The sequence below is a fragment of the Neophocaena asiaeorientalis genome, unplaced genomic scaffold, assembly GCF_003031525.2.
Source record: "Neophocaena asiaeorientalis asiaeorientalis breed wild unplaced genomic scaffold, Neophocaena_asiaeorientalis_V1.1 scaffold77, whole genome shotgun sequence".
Taxonomy (NCBI): domain Eukaryota; kingdom Metazoa; phylum Chordata; class Mammalia; order Artiodactyla; family Phocoenidae; genus Neophocaena; species Neophocaena asiaeorientalis.
The window spans coordinates 10,206,728-10,219,827 of NW_020174645.1; the positions used below are offsets into that span (position 1 = coordinate 10,206,728).

Below are 13,100 nucleotides of genomic sequence, written 5' to 3' on the forward strand. Positions count from 1 at the left end.
GATGTAAACATGTACTCAGCTGTTAAGAACACAATAACACCAGCAGTCAATGTTGCTACCATTTATTGAGTTCATGTTCATAGGAGAATAGATGGAGATGGAGAAAGGAAAGAGGGTGGCCCTGGTAGGAGAAAGTACAAGAAAAATAGAATAGCCTGTCCTGTGAAGCAGGGACTATTAGCTTCATTGTGTGAATGTAGAAAGTGAGGCTCGGGGGAATTGGCTGAGTCACTCCAGGTCACACAGCTGATAAGGGGCGGAGCCAGAGTTCTCCCTGCCTCCAGGTCCCAGGCTTTTAACAACTGCTTGGCCGGGTTCTGTAGCACACAGCGGAGCGCCAGAGAAGGACCAAGAGTGGGTAAGCCAGGGGCCAGGGGCCAAGGCGGAGAGGGAAGTGAACTCTTTCTTCCTGGAGGGTACGTGGAGCCTCCGTGGACCTGAGGGCCATTGTCCTGTGGTCTCTGCTGCCTCCATGCCTGGTGAGATCCGTGGGGTGGAGCTTGAGCTGAGGCTCTGGCCAAGGGCACTTCCTGGCTGGGGTACCTTGCTGGGTTTCCCCAAAGCAGCACAGTGCCAAGAGCAGGACACAGCTTAGGATCAGAGAGTCCTGCGCTGGAATCCCAGGCCGGTGCCAGCCGTGGGACAGGCGAGCGGCCGAGCCCAGTGCCTGGCTCCCAGATTGAGCTCCCTGAGCCTCTGTTTCCTCATCTGAAAAATGGGAGTGATGGTGCCTACTTTGCCCAGTTGTTGGTATTGGGATAACGTATGTCAGCCTGGCACACAGTAGGGCTCAGTAAATGGTGGGTCACTTTTGCCGGCCCTTGGGCACAGACAACCTGCTCAGACCATTCTCAGAGATGACCCCTTTGTGGACAGGATACCCCTTAGCAAATCTGATAACAGCTGGCACCTCTGAAGAAAAATACACATACACCCTGCACTGCGTGTGCCATCTCAGAAGGCTTGTACACGGCTGTGGGCCCAGAGTCAGGCCTCCTGGTCTCAGGGCCAAGGGGTAAGCCATGCCGTTGCTCCCATTAGCATTTTGGTGATCTCAGATTTTGGAAACCCAAAGAACCATAGATAATCCAGTTTGAGAGCCTCTCTGTGGACAAACAAGAAAATGCTCTAAAGCATCTGTGAATTGACAAAATCAACCACCACCACCATCGTTTGGACATTTCCCACGTTCCGAGCATGGCATGAAGCCTTTTACGTGCATTAGCGCTTTTTTGACCAAACAAAGCAATCCCACATATAATAAGCCCCATTTTGCAGATGAAGGCGCTGAGGCACAGAAGTTGCCCAGGATCATTCAGTAAGTGGCAGAGCCAGGATTTGAACGTGGGTCCATTTAATTCTAACAGTCGAGCTCCTAATGTGAGAGGATTTTATTACACACGCCCTTAAATATAGTAAGATGGGGTCTTTGGACCAGAGCTCGTGGGGGTAGATCAGCGGCAGAGTGGATGCAGCGGGACGCCCCAGTAAGACCTTGGAGATGTCCGTCACCCTGACTGCAGTGCCCTCTGCTCCCAGCCTTGGGGCACACTGGGCGGGCTGCTTGCTGAGCCCATCCCTCCCGAAGCCCCCTGAAGTTTCCAGGGCAGGATGTGGGCTGCTCTTCTCACAGTGACACAGAGCAGCAGGGCAGCTCCATTCATGACAGCACATGGGTATTCTTTCCTGTCATCGGATGGTCAGTGTCATTCCTAGAATTCTGAGACTGTCTAATAAGAGGAGCAACCAGTAGGCCATGGAGTCATCGGAAACTGGTTGCCCAGCGGCTTTGTCTCCTGGAAGGGATACGGTAGCGGGTTCTTCTCCCCCATGATTTTGATAAACAGGGAAGCACCAGGCTGGCAGCCTGATGGTGATGTCCTCCCCCACAGAGGGCCGCAAGACCCACTCAAGTGGGTGGCTTCAGTCCTGGGCCCCTCCCAGGGGCTTGGCCGCCATCCACAGGGGTTCCCCTGAATGACCAGCTCGTGCCAGTTAGAGCTCTTGCCAGCCGTCATCTCCCTCTGTCGGTCTCCACCCACGGAATGTGGGAGACACATCAAAGCAGAAAGGAGGGAAGAGGCAGCCTGGAAATGTCCCGAGTCCAACTGTTGCTCAGGCCCGGAAGTGCTGGGGGACACCAGGTGTATTATTGACATCTCTGGGCACCCACTTCTGAAATGTGAGGGGGCATGGCAATCCACTGTGCAGTCGGACAGTGGGGTATTCACCATCTTGAGTAAGAGCTGTGTTAGTTTGCGAGGGCCGCCGTAACAAACGCCCACAGGCTGGATGGCTTCGACGATAGAAATGTATCGTCTCACAGTCCTGGAGGCTACAGGTCCAAGACCAAGGTGTCTGCAGGGGGGACTCCTTCTGAGGGCTGCGGACGAGTATCTGTAGCATGCCTCTCTTAGCCCTGGCTGCCTCAGGGCTCCTCGATGGGTAAGTGGCATTGCCCGGTCTTCACACCGTCTTCCCTCTGTGCCTGTCTGTCTCTTCACGTGGAGTTAGTCTTATAAGGACACCTGTCATATTGAATCGCCGCGCCTACTCCAGTGTAGGACCTCATCTTAACTAATTATATCTGCGACGACCCTATTTCCAAAGAAAGTCACATTCTGGGGTGCCGGGGGTTAGGACGTCAATCTATGAATTGGAGATGGTGGGGTTTGGGGAGCATAATTCAGTCATGACAAGAGGGGGCTTCATAGCAACTCAGGACTGCGTGAGAACGGCTTGGAATCTGCTGTCCCTTCGACAAGTGATCAAGAGAGAAGCACAGATGAGGCGAAAGAAGGTGGCGAGAGGAGAGAGGGGAGAGGTCGTGGTTATCATCGAAGGCACAGGACCTGAGGGTGGAGGACACAGGCCTGACGCCAGAACTGGGTTGCAGGTCTTCCACTTGCCCCTCCCCCTCCCCCTCCTTCAAATAAGTGAAGCGTGAGGTACTTCGGCATTTGGAGGATGATTCCTCTTTATGGAAGAAGACCAGGGACAAGGGACTTGAGTGCCAGGGGACAGGTGGGCAAGGGGAAGCTGTTGGGAGTTTGGAAAAGAAATGGCGTTCGATGTATTTTGCCTTTTTAAATGAGGGGATTGAGACCGCTTTTCCTGCTCCCACTTTAGCTTCCCTAGAGCTGCAGCTCTCACACTTCAGCGTCAGTCTACCCCGCCCAGGGACCTGGTTAAAAAGAAAAAGGAGATTCCTGGGTCCCACTTCCAGGGATTCTGATCAGAACAGACTATACGATTTGCAGGGCCCCATGCCAAACGAAATGGTGGGACCCCTTGTTCAAAATTTAATAAGAATGCAAACTATTATATGGAGAATGGATAAACAAGGTCCTACCGTACGGCACAGGGAACTATATTCAATATCCTGTAATAAACCATCACGGAGAAAGAATATATACATATGTAATTGAATCACCTTGCTGCACACCAGAAACTAACATATGTAAGTCAACTATACTTCAATAAAAAGAAAATAAATCAAACTAAAAAAGAAAAAATTTAATAAGAAATTCAAGGACAGCAGCAGCTCAGGGCCCCTCTGAGTGTGAGTTGGGGGAACACTCTAGAGGGAGTTGGGGGAAGGGGAACCCTTCCTTGGCTTGGCCCTCTGCCTCTCCCACCTCTGGAGAGGACTTTGCAGAGGCCAAAGGACAAATGTTTGTGCCCTGGTCTCTAAGCCTCTCATGACAATTTGTGGGTGGCTTTGACTGAGGTTCACCCCAAAAGGATATCAGGAAGTTTGAGCTGGACTTTGCAGTTTTCCTGTGAAAGAAGACAAGTGCTGGCATTCCCCCCGAAGTCAGGTCAGCCAGCGTTCCCAGGTGGCACGTGGCATCGCCAGCACATTTTTAGAGGAACCAGACCAGAAAGCTCCGAGGAGAGAACTCCCTGGGGCTTCAAGAGAGGACGTGCCTGAGATGGGGTCTGGCATTGCCCGTCCTCTCTCTGAGCCCGTGGTTGGTGTCAGATCTATCCCAGTGTCTGCCTCACTGAGGGGGATGGTTAATTACTTAACATCAGGGACATGAAAGAATAAAGAAAATGTAAAGACAGACAGACAAGGGACACTTCCCTAGGGTCTTTACCTGCTAAAAGTCACCAGCAGCCCCCCGACTCAGTGCCAAAAAAATGAAGAGGCATTTGGCTCAGATCTGGAGGAGGCTTTGGGCAGTGGTGCATTATCTGGCCGGTCTCCTCCCATACGGACTGCTGACCCTGGAAGTGTGCACATGCTGAGTGCTCCCCAGGTGGGAGGGCATGCACCCACACTCCACCCCCCAGCCCCCAGACCTGATCCCAGGAACTTCTCAGCACGTGGCTGCACCCACAGGGGCCAAGCTAGTTCTCCCTGACCTGGTTCTGGACCAAGAGAAGTTCTAGGTGAGAAACCAAATTATTCCAAGGTCCCAGCCGCAGTGCTCCGGGAGCCTGTCGTCCAGCTGGTGTTATTAGATTCTGTAGGGAATAGCTAGAGAATGAGACAGTGCCATCAAGCACTGAGGGTTCAGGAGGGGGGAAGGAAGGTTGGTGCGAGCTGGACCCATTATGAGGGATCCCGGAGAAGGTGGGGTTGGTCTTTTGGGCACCTCCCAGCACCCCGCTACAGTAACCACATCAGCGGGATTCAGGATTGAGTTGGATCCTTTAAATTCTCTTTCCTGTCCTCGCCTCTTGCTGAGAGTTGAACAGTGTCCCCCCAAAAAAGATATGTCTGAGCCCTAACCCCATTACCCCTGACTGTGATCTCATTTGGAAATAGAGTCTTTGCAGGTGCAATGAAGTTAAGGATTTCTTGATGAAAGCATCCTGGATTTAGAGTAGGCCCTGACTGGTATCCATTGACTAGTGTCCTTAGAAGAGAAAGGGGAAGGGAGAGATTTGAGACACAGAGAAGAAGAGGGTGTGAAAACGAAGACAGAGCTTAGAGTAATGCACTTATAAGCCAAGGAACACTGAAGATTGCCGGCAACCGCCCAAAGGGTGAAGGGTGCCCACGACCCCTCATGTAATTGATTTGCAACTTCATAAGCATCTAGAATATTTCAAAATTAAAATGTTTTTAAAAGAAAAACATTTACTTAAATATGGTCATTTTAAAAAGACAAAAAGAGAGAGGCATGGAATTAATTCTCCTCTGGAAACTTCATAGGATGTGGGCCGGGCTGATCAAGGGTTTCGGGACTTCTGGCCTCCAAAACTCTAGAGAGAATAAATGCTCCAGAGAGAATAAATGCTCCAGAGAGAATAAATGCTGTTGCCCTAAACCACCAAGTTTGTGGCAATTTGTTAGGCAGCCCCGAGAAACTCGTGCAGGTGTAATGGACACAGGCCCGCCTGGCTGGACCCAGCACAGAGTAACTTCTCAATAAACGTGTTCATTTTAGGCAGTTGCTTTTCGTTACACTGACTTTTAAACAAGATTATAAAGGCTCTTAAGATCAGAACAATCAGCATTCCTAGGAAATTTAGGACGTAAGAGCACTTTTGAAAAGAGGAGTTTCGTTGCTAAATTTGAAAAGCACTCTGGAGCACTTTCCTTCCCAAACTGTGGTCAGCGGGAGTGTGAGAAATGTAGGATCTAATGGTTACAGACAGAGCTCGTTTTACTGCGCTTCACAGATAGTGTGTTTTTTTAACAAATTGAAGGGTTGTGGCAACCCTGTGTCGAGCAAGTCTACCGGCGACGTTTTTCGCTTTTGTGTCTCTGTGTCACATTTTGGTAATTCTCATAATGTTTCAGTCTTTTCCATTATTATTCTATTTGTTATGGTGACCTGTGATCAGTGGTTTCTGTCACTACTATGACTTACTGAAGGCCCAGGTGATGGTTAGCACTGTTCTAGCCATAAGGTATTTCTTTAATTAAGGTACGTACATTGTTTTGATACATAATGCTATTGCCTACTTAATAGGCTACCATATAGTGTAAACGTAACTTTCATATGCGCTGGGAAACCAAAAAAAATGTGTGTGACTCGCTTTATCTCAATACTCACTTTATCGTGGAGGTCTGGAACCTGTATAGTAACAACACCATGTTATAAACTTCAAAGCTGCTAAAAGGCTAGATCTTAATTGTTTCTACCACAAAAAAGAAATGATAATTATGTCAAGTGATGAAGGTATTGGCTAATGCACCTGGTGGTAATCATATTGCAATATATAAATGTATCAAATCAGTACATACTCCGGAAACTCGCATGATGTTATACATCAATTTTCCATAAAAATAAATAAATAAGACAGAAATGCAAACCTTCAGGCCCTTCCTCAGACTTGCTGAATGGGCACCTGCATTTTAGCAAGATCCCCAGGGCGCCTGGCGGTACCTGCGATTTTGAGAAGCCTCCATCTGGAGCATCTTTGCCCCACTCCTCTTTTTAAGAAAAAAAATTTTAATGGGATTTCTGACTTTTAACAATAAGCTGTTTGCTGTTTCCTGAGCCTCTGATTCTTCATCTATAACATGGGACCAGGACTGCTTATCCTGGAGGGATGTTCTGAAGGTCAAACAAGACAGGTCCAGGACTGGACGTGCTCTCTCCCACCTGGCCCTCTCTCTGTCCCTCCTGTGGGCAAGAAGCTCTTTTCTCCCAGCATTTGGCAAATAGAACACTGGCTTTTTCTACTATTCCAGGGCCACTGCAGGGCAGTTCCTGAGGAAGGTCCTTCCAATCAGGCACAGAAGAAATCACTGTCTGAAGATGGGATGGGGTTCAGCCTCCCAGCAGGGGCCACCTCGGCTGCCAATCATGGCTTTCTTCCTCTTTCTCCTCCTTCTCCTCTGCTACGGGTCCACAAGAGCTGTCCCCAGGGTAGAGATTTTGGTGATGCCAACCCCAGGTCAGGGCTACAACTTGATAATAAGGGCCAGACCCTCCCTCCAATGAGAAAAACAGCAGCATCTGTGGGGCAGGGAGAGGCAATAACATGGTCGAGTCTGTGAACTGGGAAAAGGAGGAGGGAAGAGGGTTTTGCCCCGCCATCACTGGGACCCTGAGAGTAAGGGCTTGGAGTAGCATTTCTAGGAGTTGGGCGGTTGGAGGGGGCTGAACTGAGCCACCCAAACTCACTCACCCAGTCACCACCCACCTGGCCCAGGAGTTTCATGTTTTACTCTCATTTACCGATCATTAATTGAATATGTACTAGGTGCCAGGACCCGTGACGATGACCATCTCAGCCCAGCTTTCAGACAGCTCCTAACTGTAGCGGGATATTACAGTCTAATGTGATCGGGGCTGTGCTTGAGGCATGGGGGGCACTGATGTCAGTCTAGGGGAGACCAGGAAAGGGCTTCTTAGAGGAAGAGTTCTCCAAGCTGGGATCTTGCAGGTTGAGTCAGCAGAGGGAGGGAGACGGCAGGAAGTGAGCTCCAGGCAGAGGGAGCGGCATGTGCAAAGACCCTGGGGTGAGGAAGAGGGAGGTCCAACCACAGAACAGAAGGCAACAGGGTGTGGCTGGGACGTGGAGGCTGGAGACAAAAAGCAAGTCTGGGTCAAGGAGGGCCTAGCAGAGTCTTCAACAGTTTGGCCAATGCACAGGCAAGGAAAGAATCTGAACAAGAGGAAGAAAGCAAATATATTCTGATTTGTACCTCAGGAAGATCACGCTGGCTGGATGGGAATGAAGAGTGGGCAAGACGCCAGATTGGAGATGTCCACAGTAATCCTGGCAAGAGATGCTTGTGGTCTAAGGCAAACATGGCACCTGTTCCACTCTGAACTCCCGAACTTGACCTAGTCTGATGGCAGGGTCTGGAGTGTAACACCAGCAGAGGTCAGCACCCCAGTTTAAGTCCTGGCCATGGAGGAACTTGCTGTGTGGCCTTGGGCAACACACTTAAGCTCTCTGAGCCTTGGTTTTCCCAGCCATAAAATAAGGGTAATTGCCTACCTCACAGGAATAATAGCAGCTTCTAATCTATGGCCATGCGAGGATTAAATGAGAAAATGCACATAAAGAACGGTGCCCAACAGAGTAAGGACCTAACACAGACTGGCTGTAATTATTTCATTTATCAATTGTTAATTCTCCAATGATCCAGCACCTGCTTCGTGCCAGGTTCTGGGGACCCAGCGACGAAGACGCTATCCCTACCCTCGTGTCACAAACTAGCTGGGGAGGCAGACAGTTACATAAAGGCAAGAGAAGAGGCAGCCGTGCCTGGTGTCCCTTGCAGGCATGGGCAAGGGACACCAGGGGGATGTTTGGGGGAAGAGGAAAAAGCTATGGGTGTAGACAGGCAATGAGAACAGCCCTCGGGATCCCCAGTCCCAGCTGCCAGCACGGGAACACAGAGCAGAGTAACATGATCGGGGCTGGAAATCTCTCCTTGGCTTGAAGAGACCAAGGGAAGGAGTGTGTGTGTGTGTGTGTGTGTGTGTGTGTGTGTGTGTGTGTGTGTGTGTGTGTGTAATGCGGCAGGGGAGGTTACTTAAATAGCCCAGATCACAAGGCTCGAGGTTTATGACAACCACAGGGTCACCGGGATCCACGCAGGAGGCGCCACCTGAGATGAGAAAGGCATCCCGGGCCACGCCTGGCCCTGGGCCGTCGGGGAAAGGGCAAGAGTGAAAATAGCCCTGGACCATCAGAAGTTGCAGAGGCTGGGATGGCCTTCAGGAGGGCACCTGATGGGATCTTTTAAACTGAGAGCTCCGCTTGCCTCTGACCTTCTCACATCTAGAGAAACTCTAGCCCAGGGCACATTGTTTATAACAGTAAAAAAATGGAAAGAGACTAAAGAAATGTCAAAAGGAACGTGCATGAGTAAAATGCGTTCTCTTTAATGGATATGGCGATTTAAAAAAAAGAACTGGTCTAGAAAAGAAAAGCATTCACATGACAAGACCTCAAACACATCCTGCAGAGTGAGAGAAATTTATAGAACAAGGTACAAAAGGTGATAATATTCCCATATATTTAAATGTGTGTACATATACAAAATCACATTATTATCGACATGTATATGTACGTATAAGTATAAAGCAAGTCTGGAAAAATACACGCGAAACTCACAGCAAAGAATTCCTCTAGGAACAAGAACGTTGAGGATTTTGATACCTAGAGTGGGTCATTTTTTTAACACTACCCACCTCTACAGGGCAAAATGATTTTCTGTAATAATAAGCATTATCTTCAAGGCTTGTTCTTTCTTTATTTATTTGTTTAATGATACAATTCATTTATTTATTTTATTTTATTTTATTTTTGGCTGCATTGGGTCTTCGTTGCTGTGTGCAGGCTTTCTCTAGTTGCGGCAAGTGGGGGCTACTCTTCGTGGCAGTGCGCGGGCTTCTCATTGCGGTGGCTTCTCTTGTTACGGAGCACAGGCTCTAGGCGCGTGGGTTTCAGTAGTTGTGGCACGTGGGCTCAGTAGTTGTGACACGTGGGCTCAGTAGTTGTGGCACACGGGCTTAGTCGCTCCGTGGCATGTGGGATCTTCCCGGACCAGGGCTCAAACCTGTGTCCCCTGCATTCCCTGGTGGTGCAGGAAAGCCCTTGTTCTTTAGTTTTTAAACCAAACATTTTTAAAGAATAAATTTCAACGTAAAAGATATATTCAAATTCAGTAAAATAAATCATGAATAAACTAAAAATTTGTCTTTAACAAAAAACCAAAAATTTTACATCTAGAGATTTCACTATTTTACATTTTCACTATTTTACATTTTAAACACAAATTAATTTCAAACACTACTCCACATGGAAGTAAAGAATGACAGAAGTGTCTATAATCACTCTTTATTCTGAATCTACTGTTTAAACATAGGAATAGATATTATCTCAGAGGCTGGAGACACAAATTGGGCCCAAAGTGACTTTGAACAATTCCAAACTGTTGTGAACGTTTGAACTTTCAGAACAGCCCTGTGTAGCTGAGTCTGCCTGTGTCAGGGGCCAGTGTATAATTGGGGGTTCTCTGAATTAGCTTCCATAAAATACTATGCTCATTAAAGGAATAAGTAATAAAAAATGGGCCAATCTGAAGCTTATTATTAAAACTTAACAGTAATGCCGCAATGGTTTAGAACTTAGAAACACTTTCTCAAAGTTGGTATCTGGTCACCGACTTTGGTTAGAAGACACAGCGCATGGTAATAATAAAAAGCAGACCGACTTAGTTTTATTATATCGTAAACTTTCCTACAGACAGCTCAGCTCGTTACTGCCTGCTTTCAAGCTGGGCCAGCCCCTCAGCCCCACCCTTGTTTCCCCATTGCTAGGGAGGGCTGGTAGGGACCAGGGTCAGGGATGGGGCTATCAAAGGGGACTTTAGCTCTACCTATAATATTCTAATTTTTCCAGCATAGTGGCTAAGAACATGAGCCCTGAAGTCAGACTGCCTGGGTTCGAATGTTGGCCCCAAGGTTGTGTGACCCTGGGCAAGTTACTTAATCTCTCTGGTCTTGTTTTCCTCATCTGGAGGAAATAGGGAGCAATAATGCCTACGTCATAGAGTGGCAGTGAGGACGTTACGAGATAACTTGTATAAAACTCTGGCATATGGTACGTGCTCAATAAATGTTGACCATGTTTCTGGAGGACAATGTGTTCGTATATTACCGTGTAATTTTTTAAGTGTGTACCTAAATATACTCCTGCTATAGGATCCAGCGATCACACTCCTTGATAGCTACTGAAACGAGTTGAAATCTTAGGTCCACACAAAAACCTGCAAACAGATTTCATAGCAGCTTTATTCATAATTGCCAAAATTTGGAAGCAACCAAAACGTCTTTCAGTAGGTGAGTGGATAAATAAACTGAGATCTATCCAGACGATGGAATATTATTCAGCACTAAGAAGCAGTGAGCTATCAAGCCATGAAAAGACAAGGAGGAAACTGAAATGCATGTTGCTAAGTGAAAGAAGCCAGTCTGAAAAGGCTGCGTACTGTATGATTCCAATTGAATGACATTCTGGAAAAGGTAAGAATGTAGAGACAGTAAAAAGATCAGTGGTTTCCAGAGATTAGGGAGGAGGTGGGATGAATAGGTGGGACACGGGGGGTTTTGAGGGCAGTGGAACTGCTCGGTACGATACTGTCCTGGTGGATACATGCCATTATACGTTTGTCCAAACCCATAGCATGTCCAACAGCAAGAGTGAACCCTAGCGTAAACCGTGGACTCGGTGATAATGACGTGTCAGTGTAGGTTCATCGATGACGAATGTCCCACTCTGGTGGGGGAGACTGTGTGTGCTGGGGAGCAGGGGGTGGCAGGAGGCATATGGGAACTCTGTACTTTCCATTCAAAGTTAACCTAAAATAAAAGTTGAAAGCGCATGTCTAGAAGAAAGGCCACGATGCTGAAATGTTAACTAAGATTAATGCTGAGTACCATGCAGGCTAGTTATTTTATTCTTTGTATTTTAAAAAAATTATTACACCCCCCCCTACCTTCAGGCTGGAAGGCCCGGAGGGGGTCTCTCTGAGGCCTCAGGGGCTGAAACAGGGTCCAGCCCCTCAGCACACCCTTCCCCTTTGGGTCTGATGCTTCCAGGTCTGCTCAGAACAGCTCTGGCCTGGCCTATGAAAATCTGTGGCGTGACCCAAGAGGCAGTCTTTCTCTCTGAGTAGATTTTCTTTGTCTTGGGATGGACACAGGGAGAAGCCCAGCTGCTAGGAGTTTAGGAGGGTCTTAGGCCAGGTTGGCAGAGGGATAGGGAGGAGCTTCAAGGTTTGGAAGGTCTCCAGATGGAGAGATAGGGATGGAGACTGGGCAGGAGCCTGCCTGGAGCACCGACCCTGGTGCCCATCCATCCTCCTCTCTGTCCCTCTGTCCATCCATCCATCCATCCACCTGCCTTTCTATCTGCCTGTCTGACAGTTCCTCCTCTCAAGCATACATTTCATTCATTCATTTATTCCACAAATATTTACTGAGCACCAACTATGTGCCCGGTACTATGCTAGGCCTGGGACATCGCCATGAATGGGGCAGACACAGTCCCTGCCCTCCCGGGGCTGACATTCTAGTGGGGGACACAGCAATAACAAGGAAACAAACAGCCAAATATATAATCACTAGTTGGGCGAAGACTCCGGGGGTCTTGAGGCTGCTGCCTGTCTGTCCATGTGGCTGGCTATCCGAATGCCAGGGCTCCCCCCCCCGGCCTTACACTTCTCCATCGGTCCTGCACACAGCCTGGGGCCCGCCCCTTGGGGTCCTGCTTCACCAGAGCTTTCCTCCCAGAACTTTCCTTGACTCTTGCCTCAGCTTGCCCAATCATGAGAATCGCTGGTGCACCTGTTAGAGATAGAGATTTCTAGAACCCTTCTGGAGATACCCTTGCGGGACCTGGAACCCTGTTTTGATGGCAGACGAGCCGGTGGGTGCTGCCCGGGTGAGTGAGCTGTGTCTCAGCTGCAGCCCCGCAGCCTCCTATGCAGCCCCAGCCTCACGGGAACAGCTGGGCCCCGGCGACGCACCTGGGCTGGTTCTCACAGCCCAGGGCTCTGGGGGGAGGGCTCCCTGAGGCCCGGGGTCAGAGCTGGTCAGCGCCAGGCTGCCAGGAGCCTGCGGAAGCCCGGTGTCTGGGACAGCAAGGACAGAGGTGCCCTCAGGACCCGCCGGCTCCAAGGAGAAGAAGGAAGAGGACAAGGTAGAAAGGAGACTTGGAGGGTCTCAGCGGCCTCAGCAGGTACAAAGCCCGGGCAGGGAGGAGCCTGGCTGGTCTGCCTGGTAGGGGAGCCCTTCTGCCAAGACCCCGCTCCGCCCCCAGTGAGGCCCCGCCCTGGTACCAGCCACCCTTACAGTCCTGGGTCGCGTCCAGGTTCGGTGAAGGAAGTGCCCATTGTGCGCACTGGAGGGGCCAGGGCAGGTTTGAATGGGCAGAAAAGAATGAGAAAGGCGTTCCTGGTGGTGGCTACAGCGGGAGGCAGGAACAGGGCGTCTGAGAAGGATCCAGACCACCCTCATTTCCTGAGACTCCCAGTATTGGAAAAATGAGGAAATTTCCAAATCGAGATTCAAAACCTCACTGCTGTATTTTTAACGCTTGCAATGAATTTATGAAGCTACAGTTAATACCCACCCACAACAGGGCAATGCAGATACACTGGTCAGAAGAAG

The 13,100-nt window shown here is 49.2% G+C and overlaps 1 protein-coding gene across 1 annotated transcript in view; it reads left to right on the forward strand.

Moving 5' to 3' along the window:
• The first annotated feature begins 288 nt into the window (after positions 1-288).
• Positions 289-13,100, forward strand: part of NOS1 (nitric oxide synthase 1) — a 165,895-nt gene continuing 153,083 nt past the window's right edge. The window contains exon 1 of the mRNA XM_024758553.1: positions 289-358. The gene's annotated coding sequence lies outside the window, so the exon portion shown is untranslated. The remainder of the gene's footprint in view (positions 359-13,100) is intronic.